The following is a 15,123-nucleotide window of genomic DNA, read 5'->3' on the forward strand; positions in this document are numbered from 1 at the left end:
ATGCCATGAATGGCATCACCAAAAGTGCCAACTCCATCATCAGCAATCAATTCTACCAAATTATCAATAGTCAATGTCATCAACACCAACACTGCCAAGCACATCCCTAACAGTCTATGCTTTTGCCCAAGTCATTAGCAGCAATACTGTTAAACACATTACCAAAACCCCAAGCTGTCAACCATATCACCAATACCCAACACTACAACCACACTACCAATACCCAATTCTGCCAGCCACATCAACACCCACCACTGCCAATCACATCAACAATCAAAACTGCCAACTACATCATCAACAATCAACAACCAATGCTTGAAACCACATCATCACAGTCAACATTGCCAAGCACAGCATCAATAGTACAGCACTGCCAATCATATAACTGCCATAAATATTGTCAATCACATCATTAATAGCCATTGCTGCCAGCCAAATCATTAGTACCCAACACTACCAACCATCTCACTGAAATCAGCACTACCAGTTACATTATCCACAGTTGGCATTGTTACCATGTCATCAATGAATTCTGTAGACCTGATCCTTTTGTCCTTACAACCCATTCCTTGGGCACTGACTGGAGAATACCAAGAAGAGTCCTTGAGTGCAACAGAACAGGAAGTGGAGTGACTGAGGGGAATGTGAGCAAGCAAGAGAACAACTGCCTTTTATCGGAGTATGGGGACTTAAATCCCAACCCCTCCAAGTAGCAGTTAGGGAAGAGCACATAGGAACAGCATTCCCACTGTGAATGTACTGTGGAGTGGACTGAGTGATGTTGTGAGTGCTTGTGTAAAATATGGGCTGTGAGTACTGATGTAAGGTGGACTGTGTTGGTGTGAAGGTAGAGTGTGAGTGCTGGTCTGAGTGGACAGAGAGTGCAGGTGTAAAGTGTGGACTGTGAGTCCTGGTGTGAAGTATGGAGCATGAGTGCTGGTGTAAAGTGTGAACTGTGAGTGCTGGTGTGAAGTGTGAACTGTAAATCCCAATATGAAGTATTCAATGAAGAGTTGGTGTGGAGAGAGCTGACCCAGGAGTTAAAGTTAACCTCCACTTTATGCTGACTGCAGGAAACTGTGCTTTGCCTGAGAGTTGAATACACCTTGAGATGGTGCTGTGTGTCACCCCCCCATCTCCTTGGCTCATAGTCCCCCAGGGTTCTCACAGCCTATGACTGCCACCCTTTCCCTTCTCCTCCTCTTATCTGTCCCCTGTCTTCCTTTCTGTTCAGCATCTTCAAGGCACAGTTGTCTAGGGAAGTTAATTCGAAGAAATTTAGAACCATAGTGCTCAGGGTTCCCTCCTGTCCAGCACCTCACTCTGCTCCTCGCACATTGCCTGCTACCTCTGCCTATTCTGGGAACACAGCCTTGCTCACCTGTTCACTCACCTACTCATCCCCTAGTGGGTCCCTGGAAACTTCTAGAGTCAGGAGGTTTGCAGGCTACAAATGAGCTAATGTCACTCATTCTCTCTTTCACTGGAGTCACCTGGGTTTGTCTTGGTTCCGGGTGTAGAGCTTGTATCTCTGTGTGCTCATGGTGCTTGCCCCCAAGATCTAGTTTCCTCACCCGTCAACAGCCTCCTTTATGCCTGCTGAGTACCTTCTCTTTTTGTTCCCAAAGTGTGACAACTCTGTAATGACCCTTTCTCTCTCATTAGCACTCAGTGTGTCTCCAGCTCTGGTCTATACTGACAGTCTGAAGTGATGGCTTAGTGTGTCATGAGTCTTGGTTTGCAGCAGCATTTCCTACCTGCTTTTCTCATCAACTACCCCAATGTGTTTCCTGCCAGAACCCTGCATCCCTTCTATACCCAGAACAGCAAACACAGTACAGGAAAACAGTGATCAGAATAGTCTGGATTAGTCAGACAATTGCTGGGGCTAACCAATAGGAAGAATGAAAGAATGGCTGGGAGTAGGGGATGGTATGTGTTAGGATTCACTGTGCTTATCCACTCAAAGATTGGTCCACCAAGCTGGGTCACCCTATAGCTAGAAAGTTGAGATCAGTTCATTCTAACTGACAAGAAGGAATAAAAAGAGGGGGCAGGGCATTTCCATGCCACAAAAGAGATGCTCATCCAGAAAAAAAAAACAGTACAGGCTCTCAGCAGGTGGACTGAGACTATGTAGACTCAGCATCTCATGATAGTCCATTCCCCAAACTGTCCACTGGATGGGTGTCCTCAGACTATGTCCATTTGGTGGGTGTTCCCAGACCTTGCATACTCAGTGGGAATCTGTCAGTGGCAGTCCTCAGACTAGGTCCACTCAGTAGGTGTCCTCAGATTGTCTATTCAGCAGGTATTCCTACACTGTCTACTTGGCAGGCATCCCCAGGCTGTGTCTACTCTGCAGACATCCCTACTTGACGGGTGACCACAGGCTATCCATTTGGGGGGTATTCTCAGACTATATTCATTTGGTGTGTGTCCTCAGACTAAGTCCACTTAGCAGATGTCCCCAAACCACGTCCACAGAGCAGGAATCCTCAGACCAGGTCTAATGGGCTGGTGTCTTAGACTATATCAACACAGCAGGTGTCTCTAGACTATATCTAATTGGGTGGCATTTCTGGATTATCCACTGGGAGAATGTCCCCAAACTCTCTACTCTGAGCATTGCCAGATTATCCACTTTGATGGGTGCTTCCAGACAATGTCGACTCAGCAAACATTGCCAGACCTGTCAACTCAGTGGGTGGCCCCAGACAATGTTCACGTGGCTGATGTCCAGCATGTCTAGCTGGTGAATATCCCCAGACCATGTGAACTCAATGGGTGATGCCAGACTATGTCCACTCTATGGGTGACCCCAGATCCTATCTTCTCTGTGGGTAAACCAGATCATGTCCACTCTTTAGGTGTTCCCAGACTAGGTCTACTTGGTGGGTGTCCCCAGACTATTCAATTGATGGACATCTCCAGACTACATACACTAACGAACTTCCCCAGATCTTGTAGGCTCTGCAGACATCCCAGACTACGTCCACTAGGTGGGTGTCTCCAGATCATGTTCACTCATCTCTGTCCCCAGAACATATCCAGAATGGATCTGGCATCCCCAGATTCTGTCCACTTGGTAGGGGATCCCAGACACTGTCCACTTGGTGGAGGTGACAGACCTTGTCTCCTTGGTGGGTATCTCTTGCAGAACAACCCTTGATGGGGTTGACTGATGGAGGGATGGAGGATGAGGTCTTTCTCCTCCAGCTTGGACCACCATCTGTCACCCTGTTCAGCTGGCGGTTCTGAGGTGAATGCAGTGGGAATAAAGCTAATAGGCAGCCAAGCTTCAGAAGATATCAGCTTTATTCCATCCATAAGGCTGAAGCCAAAAGCCCCAGAATCAGCCCCAGAGAAAAAAGCCCCAGCCTTCCACAGACCCTTGATTTTATACATCATAATCAGGTACCACCCTAGGGTGGGAGCAGAATGCCAGGTCACACCCTAGGGTAGGGCATAATCACCATCAGGGTAGGATCAGTAACATAATAATCCCATGGAAATGTTTACATACACAACAGGTGTCTACAGACCCTGTCCACTCAGCAGGTGTTTCTAGGTTATTTCCACTTGATGGGCATCACCAGACCCTGTTAATTTGACGGGAGGCCTTGGCTCTGTCCACTAGGTGGGTGACACCAGGCTCTGTCCACTTGGTGAGAGTTCTCAGACCATGTTCACCGACAAATGTTCTGTGCCTACTCTGTGGGTGTCTTTAGACTGTCAATTTGGCAGGTGTCCCCAGACTCTTCACTCAACCAGCATCCCTAGACCATGTATATCATGTATATCATCAGGCGTCCTCATACCATGCCCACTCAGCTCATATCCCCTGACTGTCCACTTGATGGTCATTTCCAGAGAGATGAGGTGTTGAACATTTGTTTTTGGGGACAAATGTCACTTCAAGATCCAACGGCAGCCTCCTCTGACAACACCTACACAAAGGGATCTAGTTCTCAAAAACAGACCCCACTTGAAAAGAAAACATATCTGCTCTCCCCTCCTATGCTCTCCTAGATTCCTTCCCCGCTATTATTCCTAATCCACCTCATGGGAAGGAAACAGCTTGGCTTTGTCAGGACTCAGCGCCCTGGGTCTGGATGCTACACAAATATTTTCACTGACTTTCTGAAGTTAGGGGGCTCATGGCAAAGGCAGGTGCTGATGGTGGATGGGTGGAAGACAAGGGGGAGCAGAGAACAGGTGTGGAGACCCACAGGTAGGCAACTCTGGGATTAGCTCTGCCGGCAGCAAGCCTCTCACATACCTGCACTTCTCACTTCAAGCCTCTTTTGCTCCCTGAGCTAAACCATGTTGATTCAGGGCTGCTGTTTTTGACTGCCTGTGTGCCAAGTGTGAGATTCCATTCCAAGGACCTGCTGGTTGCTCCTGTCCTCCTCCTGGGCCTTTCCGCAGGCCCAATGTTCACCCTTGTATCCCCAGACCCAGCATTAAACAAGCCCTGGTTTGCTCAGTCCTAGAAGACCCTGCTAGTTTCTTTGAGGTCACTGTGCACCCATGTGCAGCTGCTCAGTTTCTGGACATCTTCCCACAGGTGTACAATGAGCGTCTGTGGGGGAACACCTGGAGTCTGAGCCCAGTGTGAGATCTGCTCTTGTCCCAACCTTGCTACTCACAAGATTCTGTCTGAGTTCTTGCACACTTCACTCACACACATATGGATACTCAGACTCATATACACAGACAAGCTTGCGCACAAATAAGTTTGTACACATATAGTGACACACATAAACGTGCTCATACACACCTCACATACAGGCTTACACATATATGTACTCAATCCCACCATCTATTCTTGTCCAGTATAGACCAGGGCTCTGCTTCAGCAGAGGGAAGGGCCCTGGGAATCTTCCAGGCAAGAATTTCTCCTGCTGTGCAGTAAGAGGAGTGCAAGGTCAGTAGAACTTTCCAAAACTAGGGCCCAGGAAAACATGAGTTGACATGAGCCTGAGTTCAGGGTAGCAGCAGTGTGGGAGACAAAGCTGCAGCTGGTGAGGAGGAGAGGGGGAGTGGGGAGGGCTGTCAAGAGTGGGGGATGAGCAGTGGGTCTGGGCAGAGCTCTGATCCTGAGGGGTATAGGTAGGAATCATCTGCTGTGCTGGGGCTATGGGCAGCAGAGAGCTCAGGACAGTGCAGCCAGCTGGCTTTTGAGACCTCCCCCATATGAGGATTCCCTTAAGGAAGCACGTCAGGGAGCACTCTAAACCTATGCGTGTGCTGCACCTCTCACAGCTCAGGGTACACTTGATCCTGAGGTCCTTAAGAAGCCATCGCCAGGGCCCTGGCAGAGACTGATGCATGGGGCTCTGCCTATGACCAGGTCTAATATTCCCATTAAAGTGTATGAAGAACTTTACGGAAGGGAAGCAGACTTGGGGGTGGGTGGGAGACTTTATGAATCACTTTGATATTACTATACACATGATAATTCATCCTTGAACTATGATTTTTGAAGTTCACATAGTTTTTCTTGGGGGAAAGACCAGTTAAGCAACAATCTGTACTTTAAACAGTCTGACATGGTTCTCAGGTTCCTTTAAAAGATCCTATAAGGGATTTAAATTCTTAGTATGGCCCTCAGAATTTAACACTAGCTCCTCATTTCTACACGTGTGACCCTGGAAGTAGGGATTGGCCCTTCCTTATTTAGACTTAACAGAAATACCCTGTTCGGCTGCCATTTTGTATAAATTTGTAGAAATTACCATGGTAAACTGCAAGGTTGTAGGGCTTCTGCAGGTCACTACAATAAGCTGCAAGTCTGCTTGCTGCTCAGCTGCTGCAAGGCTGCAGGGCTACAGGGCTGAACACTGCAGAGGCCTAAGGTTGCCAGGGTCCAGTGCTGCAAGGCTTGCGGGGACCTAAGGGGCCCAGTTTCTGGAGAGAGCCTCATGTCCACCCAGGGATGGCAACATGTTGTGACTGCCTTCCCAGGACTGAGCAAGAGAGGAGAGAAACCAAGTATCTTTTATTCCTTCTGGAGTCTGAGACCTGTTGCTGCCCAGGGGTTTCTGAGAGAGAGAGGGAGAGATAGATGGTAGCCAGGGAGGTCTGGGCTCAAGAAAGAAAGAGGAAGAAGGAATAGATACAAAGTAGATAGCATTTCTCCTATGCTTTATCTCTGGCCCTCTGCAGAACAGCAGGGACTGCTCTTGTTACTATCCTGGGCCCTCTTCAACTGTCCCAAGTTTTTCCTTTTATACCCAGCATGACACGGAGATGTATCTAAGGGGCGTGTCCAAGTTCACTGTCATCACAGTGGGGTTATCCAAGGGGCATGTCCAAGACTAACTGCCATACATCAACAGGCCCTTTCTAATTTAGACTTACCAGGGATAAATGCCACCATCTCAGCAAATAAAATAAAATAAAATAAAATAAAATAAAATGAAGTTCTTTATCAGAGAGAAATAACTCTCCTTTGAGGCAGGCATGGAGGAGGACAGAGGGCAGGGTAGGAGGGAAACGGGAACATTGGTGGTGGGAAATGTTCACTGAGGAAGAGATGGATGTTGGATATGGTATGACTGAAACTCACCCAAGAACAACTTTGTAACCACATCCCTTGGTGATTCAATTAAAGAATTTATTTTACTAAAAAAAAAAAAACAAAAAACAAAACAAAACAAAATGTTTCTATTAGTGATTCTTTTTTTATGCAGAGTAGGAAAAACTTCAGCTTGTAGAATTCAGATGCTACAATTGAGTTGTAGTTTGCTTTAGAACTACAGTGACATACAGTGATAAGCCATTTCAACCCCCCAAAAAAGTGGGGGACCATGAACTTGGCTCATTCAGCAGAAAAGGAAGCCGAGCCTGTGTAGGTGATGATGGCAGAACTGCTGTCTGGGAATGATGGAGTATTTCTTGATCTGACTCTGGTAATACAGATGACACAATAAACAGAGTGTAGTTACTTGTTTACTATCAGCAGAAGAATAACTGTCATCCCCCTCTGACTGAGCTGTGTCCCCAATCTAGCAGGCCTGTCCTTCAAATTCCCTCTACCTCAATTCATAGGGCAGTCCCCTCTTTATTCCCCTTCTCACAATTTTTCATTGCTTATAGAGTTGTTAGTGCCTGCAAGAGTTGTTAGTGCCCAGAGCAATGATTTGGTTCTTTGCATTATCACTGACACTTAACAGGATTATACACAAGGCTGCTTCTCTGCTTTTAATGCTAATATCTCTTGAGATCATGTTGCTCCTTCAGACAATAATACATCTCCACCCCGCCTGCCTCCCTCCCTCCTCTCTCACCCTAACCTCTTCCCTCATCCCACTCACCTCACTCACCCCACCTGCCTATGTACATCCCCTCACCCCATTCACCCCTTACCCTACCCACCTCCTCACCCCTACCCATTTTCACCCTACCCTCTTCCTTCATTTCTACCCATTCCCTCATCTCTATTTGTCCCTTCCTCTACTTGTCCCCCTCCTCTCCTCCCTTCTCCCTACCTGCCCCCTCACCCCTACTCTCTCTCCCTCACCCCATCTACCTCCCTCCTCCCTCCCCACTCCCTTCCACACCCCACCAGAGGGTAGATGTGTTTATCAGATTGGACAGCTCATTGGGGGAGTGGAGCTGATAGGCTCCCTCCCTGCAGGCTCTGTTTTCTGAGACAACAGCAGACACTCTGCTTTCCTTTCGCATTTCCAGAAAGGCGGGTTTCCCACATTGCACAAAGACTTTCTCATCAAATATGCTATCTAGCTGAAATCTGTATGGTTTGGAACTTTGCATCTTGTCCAGGCCAACAGTGCTAGAATTTGGCCCAAAGAACTGAGCACACACCAAAGGGTCTACATACAGCCTGTGGTTGTGTGAGCATGTCACAATCCCCACCACTCACTGGGTGATGCCCTGAAGTGACCCTACTAAGTGTGGGGTGTGGAGGGCAGGACTAGTGAGTGGTAAATGAGGGTCTCAGAGTTTCTCATTCCAAAGCTCCTCCACTTCCTAAGGGTGCTGCAGAATTTATGGCAAACCAGCCCCCTCTACTGGTGACACACAAGCAATTCACCAAAAAGTCCTGAGCCTGCTGAATATATACCCACATAGATGCACACACATGCATACACTCACAAAACACACAGCACATACACATCCACAAAAGCTGCACACACTTTTACAAGCACACACAGAAACACATACATTCACAGACACATCCATACAGATACACACAAACACACATATCTACAGAAACATAGGCATACTGACATGCATGCATTCATGTACAAAACGTGAGACACAGAGACACATGTATATACATTCACAGACCTACCACACACATATACACATGTAAATGATTCTAATAATACACCCCAAACACATATGCACAAGCATGCATGGGCTTGCATATGCACAGATATATGCATGTACATGAATGTAGGATGGGAAAAAGAAGTTTTAATCTGAGAAAAAGCACTAAAATTAGATCCTTCCACAGGTAGGTTCTATGTAACTTTAAAAGAAATTGCGCCAAATTAAATGGTTATCCGCATGCTAGAAAAATATGAAAATAACTTCCACGATTTGACAAAGAAATAGTAATAGAAAAATGTTACAAACAGAAAAGAAAAAAGTTACAAACAGAAAAGAAAAAAGTCTATAGTTGAATTTGTGTATAACTAAGCAACTGGAAATAGATTTAAAGATCTAACCAGCAAAATACTGAAAACAGTGAGCAAATGGGACAAATATAAAACAATGTAATATGGCTACTTGGCCTTTTGGCTAAGATCAAGTGTAGAACAGTGTAATATCAGAAACTCATTAATAACTAAGATCAATGACATATGCTTAATATATTATGAAAAGTATATTAAATGGGAATAACATTAAGCTTCTCAAATGCTATAAAATAAGTGCTTAATCCTCAAACAAACCAGCATCCTAGAGTTTAATGTGCTAAAATGTCCTTTAATAATCAAAATAAATAAAGATTGAGCTCTTTCAATATTAATAGCCAACACTGTTTCAGAGAAATGTATAAATGTAGATGAAAGGTGAAGATTAGATCTAAACACTGAGAAGAGCATATTGAGTCTCTTGGCTGATATGGTATGATAGATTGATCCAGACAATGCATGAAAATATGGATTTCAAAATGATCACAATTAATAAAATGATCATGTCAAAAGGTCAGAAACCAGCCAAGTTACCAAAGTCCATCACTTTTCTCCATCTCTGCAATAAGCAGGGGTGGGGTGGAGTGGGTAATTTATTTCTTTTCACCCATTGTGAGGAAATCAGGTGTCTAAGACAGGAGAGAGCAAATGGATCAAGACAAGGTGGGGGTGTCCGCAGCTCTGAAGTGGTTGAGGAAAGCTAAAAGGAAGGGCCAGGCTGCTGCTGTCTTTGGAACAGGTAGCAGGTAGCCAGGAAGGAGCTGGAAACTTTGCACCCCCTCCTTAGGCTTGGTAGGCTCAGCCTAGCTGAGCTATAGAAGCCACACCCCAAACACAGAGAAGCCCACCTTTTCTCTTCAGGTGCCCTCAGCAGAACACTTGCTGCTCATCAAGCATTTCCCTGGGAAATCAGGAATGTTTTTTGACAATGTTAGGGCGTCTGGAAGTGACATAGGAGCAGTACTGAGGGTCTGGGACATATGGGGCACCAAGAAAGGCAAGAGTCTGCTTCCAAACTGTAACCACTAGTCAACCAATTAAAGCTGTGTGTGCACACTTATGTGTGTGTGTGTGTGTGTGTGTGTCTGATTACAGGTGACATAGAGACCCGGTGAAGGGTCAGAAACCTTGGTGCCTTTGTTTACCAACATCAGAAACCTCAACATTCTTGGAATACAGTGCCCTAAACTTCCATAAATTTTTTTTAGATTTCAGTTGAAGTACAGGGGTGTCCAAGGAATATAAAGGCAGTTTGAGGTTAATGTCTCCTCTGGTGGCAAAGTCTAAAGCAGATGACACAAACACAGGTGAAGATAGTGAGAGTTTTCCTTGAATTACCACTCAGTGGTACTGGAGCTTTAAAATGCTGCAGAGAAAGACAAATGCTGGGGACTTGTCCTTTCTGTGAAAGTTCTGCTTTCAAATCAGTGTGTAATAGAGACATTAATGAGACCCAGATAAACGACTATAATGTTTTGTTTTGTTTTGGTTTTTTTGTAGTTAGAAGACACTTCATTGAAAGACTAAAGGAGAAACAGATGTTAATGTGAACTGGAGCTTCACACAAATACTAATGATAATGGTCCTTTGACAATTAAAAGATGATTGGTCTTACTTAGAAAAAAGTAGAACAGACCTACCCCATTTTTCTCCAGGCCCCTCTCACTGCCCACAGACAGTAAATGATGCCACAACAGCAGAAGAGAATCGACAGTAGCTCACAGATCTCTGCCCTCATGCTTTCATGGATAAATCCCACATCTAGGAATTTATCTCCACAATGCCCTTGGCAACAAGACTTAATGTATGCAGACTCCCCCACATGACACGCTCTTACAAGGACACTGAGTTAGGTCTTCATGGGCACAAATCCTACAGCTCTGAGAAGGGATGAGGACAAGAAAAAGCAATGGGATTCTGCAGCAACCTTAAGATTTACTTAATAAGCCCAATAGTTCTCCTCAATAAACAGGATGATTCTGTGAGTCTCAGGAAAACACAAAATCAGCCAAACCTGCTCTCAAGCTTACTGGAAACTGAAGGTGCAGCTCCTTAGGCAGCCGCATCTGAGGCTGGATCTTAGCGGAACATCTTTCTTGCTAACAGCCCTTTCTTGGCTTCATTCCCTTGGCTGTGCCTGCAGAGTCCAGTGAGCTCATCACAACTGTATGTCAGTCACCTGGGGGCCGAACTCTCCCTCCTGTGTCTGATGCCAGATGCCTAATCAAGTCAGTATCTAGAAAAAAACCTCAGGGGTTCCCTGAGGGTAGAGGCAGGCCAGGGGCCAGCTTTCAGGGACAGAGCAAAGGCGTGAAAGCAGTAAATCCTATGCTGGAATCACACTTCTGGCCACCCCTCTGTTCCAAGGGGAAGCCCAGGACAGCGGAGGGTGACAGACTCTTTTGCTTTGATCATCTTCATCTCTGCAGTACGATTGGAAAGATTTCTACCCCATCCATCCTGCATTTGAAGGTTCCCATTTGAACTGGCTTGGTAACTCTGCTAAGCTGTGTCCTGGCTGCTTCTTGGCAGCTGGATGCCCCAGAGCCCCAGGGACAGGTTTTTGCAGGCAGGACAGCCTGGAAAGCTGGTTCCTTCATAGAATCACAGCTCAGTAGGGCCCCAGTGCCTGTGTGACAGAGGGTTTGCAAGCTGGCATTTTCTCTGTTTCACCCTCAGGACAGAGGGGGCCTGTTGCTCTAATTGAAAGTTCTAGCTCCACTCCAACTCTGAAGAACCCAAAATGGTGGTTTTCCACATCTTTGTGTTCTGCTGCAAATGGAGTTGTGGCTCCCACCTCAATCATGGGCCTCATCACTTCTTTTATAAAGAGCACCTCCTTTTGATTCTACATGATTGTGTTGTCTTGTACAAACAAAAGTATAATAACCAGAGACAATAGAGAGAGAGGGCTAGGAGGACCAGTACATGATAGGATGCTTGCCATGATTAGCAGGGGAGTGTAGTTAGGGCAGAAAAGGGATCCCTGTGACAATGAGAATTGGAAATGATCACTTTGGACAAGAACTGGGTTCTGAAAGGAGGTAAAATGATAGGCATAGTACCTTTTCAGCAAACCAGTGTCTAAAGGGGGAAAAAAGAAATGAAGCGAGAATAAGAGAGAGAGGGAGAGAGAGAGAGGGAGAGGGAGAGAGAGAGGGAAAGGGAGAGAGGGAAAGGGAGAGAGAGAGGGAGAGGGAGAGGGAGAGGGGGAGAGAGAGAGAGAGAGAGAGAGAGAGAGAGAGAGAGAGAGAGAGAGAGAGAGAGAGAGAGAGAGAGATGTCTGCTCCAGAAGCTGGAAGCAGGGAAGGCAGGAAGAAAACAGGGGATATTGGTGGTGGAAAATGTGCACCGATAAAGGATGTTGCATGTTGTATGACTGAAACTCAATAATAAACAACTTTGTATTTGTGAAAAAAAAAGAGCAACAACTGTATTATGAACAATCTTTTAATCACAGTGCTTAAATAAAGTAATTGAAAAAAATGACAGATATACTTGACTTGAAAGGGGAGAGAGATTCATTTTAGAATCCATGGTTGCAAGGAAGCAGAATTCAAGTATTCAAGTATACCTGTGATTCAATTTGCTTCTATGTACCCGTATATGTCTGAGAGAGACCATGTATATGGATAGTACATGTTTATGTGTGTCCAAGAGAGGCCTGTGCACAGATGGTTGGTATATGCTCATGTAAACTGGGGGATATGAAGGGACACACAGGTCATTTCTTAGAGTGGATACCAAGACCCTGCCAGCTGACTCAGCAGCTCCAGGCTTCACAGAGACCCCTGACTATTCCTGCAAGGAATGGGGGCTGGGCCCATCAAGCATCTTTGCTACAAAGGATGCATCATTCTATCAGGCAAGATAGACATTGGAGCTGCCTCCACTCTGAACCCAGTTTCTTGTCATCTGTTGCATCAGAGTTATCAGGAAAAGACCAAGCAGAGCAAACACATCCCTTCAGGGAAGCTGAGGCATTCCAGGTAGGATGAAATGAGTCAACTTCTCCCAGAGGGGCTGTCCACAAAGGGGCTCAAAGGAGGGAGCCTAAGGCGAGATGAAGCCTATGATGCTGGAACCTGGGCAAGTTCCCGACCAAGCCTGAGAGGAACAGCTTAGGGTGGGGCAGGAAAGCTGAGGATGAGAGCACTAAGAACAAAACTTCCAGGAGTGACTTCAGGAAGATGATTCATTTATTGTAAGTGGGGATAGGGTACTTATACAGAGGCCTCGCCAATAAGATGAGAGGGTTTGCTTATATGCGGAAAGTTTAAAATAAGGGAAGCAAAGGCCGTTACTGGTCACAAGTCCAGGTGACATTTGTGTATGTGTGGTGTTTAGTGGCTTAGAGGAAAAGCAAGTCTTGAGCTCTGCTTTCTGGATGCCAGCTTAGGACATACTGATAAGGGCTCTTCTCCTCCATCTGGATGGCCTCTCCTACATTATTGCTTGTTGAGGCTTCTTTTGGGGACCTGGCTAGAGTTAGCTTATTGGGGCCCTTAGTGAGAAATTTTCTCTGCTTTCCCAAGCTCAGCTACACCAATGGTGTGTGTGTGTGTGTGTGTGTGTGTGTGTGTGTGTGTGTGTGTGTGTGTGTACGCAGCCACTCCAGATACTTCCTACTGTGTGGCTTTAAAACTCACTAATACGGGCCCGGAGAGATAGCACTGCGGCGTTTGCCTTGCAAGCAGCCGATCCAGCACCAAAGGTGGTTGGTTCGAATCTCGGTGTCCCATATGGTCCCCTGTGCCTGCCAGGAGCTATTTCTGAGCAGACAGCCAGGAGTAACCCCTGAGCACCGCCGGGTATGGCCCAAAAACAAAAACAAAACAAAACAAAAAGAACTCACTAATACATGTGAGCCACTGTGTCTCAGCCTATACTACAGAGACATTCAGGGTATGCTTAGGGCATATTCGCATCACATCTTCCTCAAGATAACTTGTCATGTTCCCAGAGTGTGCCTCTCTTAAGACTGTGAGCTCATCTTTAAAAATGTTGAGATTTGGGCCCGGAGAGATAGCACAGCGGCGTTTGCCTTGCAAGCAGCCGATCCAGGATCAAAGGTGGTTGGTTCAAATCCCGGTGTCCCATATGGTCCCCCGTGCCTGCCAGGAGCTATTTCTGAGCAGAGAACCAGGAGTAACCCCTGAGCATTGCCGGGTGTGGCCCAAAAACAAAAAAACAAAACAAAACAAAACAAAATGTTGAGGTTTGGGCCAGAGAGATAGCATGGAGATTTAAGGCATTTGTCTTTCATGCAGAAGGACGGTGGTTTGAATCCCGGCATCCCATATGGTCCCCGTGCCTGGCAGGAGCGATTTCTGAGCGTGGAGCCAGGAGTGACCCCTGAGCACTGCCTGGTGTGACCCAAAAACCCCCCAAAAAAATGATGAGGTTTGGGGCCAGAGAGATAGCATGGAGGTAAGGTGTTTGCCTTGTATGCAGAAAGGTCAATTGTTCGAATCCCGGCATCCCATATGGTCCCTTGAGCCTGCCAGGAGCGATTTCTGAGCATAGAGCCAGGAGTAACCCCTGAGCGCTGCTAGGTGTGACCCATAAACGAAATATATATATATATGATGAGGTTTGAAAAGACCAGCCCATGATATGAAGCTTACCACAAAGATTGGTGAGCTCAGTTAAAGAAATAACTACACCAATAGGGGCCGGAGAGATAGCACAGCGGTGTTTGCCTTGCAAGCAACCTACCCAGAACCTAAGGTGGTTGGTTTGAATCCTGGCGTCCCATATGGTCCCCCGTGCCTGCCAGGAGCTATTTCTGAGCAGATAGCCAGGAGTAATCCCTGAGCGCCTCCGGGTGTGGACCAAAAACCAAAAAGAAACAAAAATAACTACACCAATAGCTATCATAAAATGGTAGTGAGCGAGAGAAATAGAATGCCTGTCTTGAAGACAGACAGGGGGTGGAAGAGGAGGGAGATGGGGAACATTGATGGCAGGAATGTTGCATTGATGAAGGGGGCTGTACTTTTTTATGATTGAAACCCAACTACAAACATGTTTGTAATCATGGTGCTTAAATACATCATTAATAACAAATAAATAAAAATGTAAAATTATTTTATAAAAAATTAAGTAAAATGCAATTTTAGAAAAAAAGAGTGCTCAAATCTGCTCTTACCCCTAGAAGCATAAGGAATTTGCACATTACCTTTGAAACTTGATTTGCAAATGGAAAATGAGTTTGGTGGGTGACAAGCATGATTTATGGGCATGGGAAGGTGGCAGAGGCCTTTGTTTTTCTGAGGAAAAAGGATGCTATTTAAAGTGTCAGCTATTGTCACTGCCATCAGCACCGCCTTCAAATACTGAGACAGTTGGAGAGGTGAGCTAGGGGTGGGATCATGGGTCCTAGTCCTTGCAGCCTTGGGGCACTGCCATTCCCTGGCAAATCTCTTTATTCTCCTGACAGCCAGACCCACTG

Source organism: Suncus etruscus, chromosome 6 (assembly GCF_024139225.1).
Source record: "Suncus etruscus isolate mSunEtr1 chromosome 6, mSunEtr1.pri.cur, whole genome shotgun sequence".
NCBI lineage: Eukaryota > Metazoa > Chordata > Mammalia > Eulipotyphla > Soricidae > Suncus > Suncus etruscus.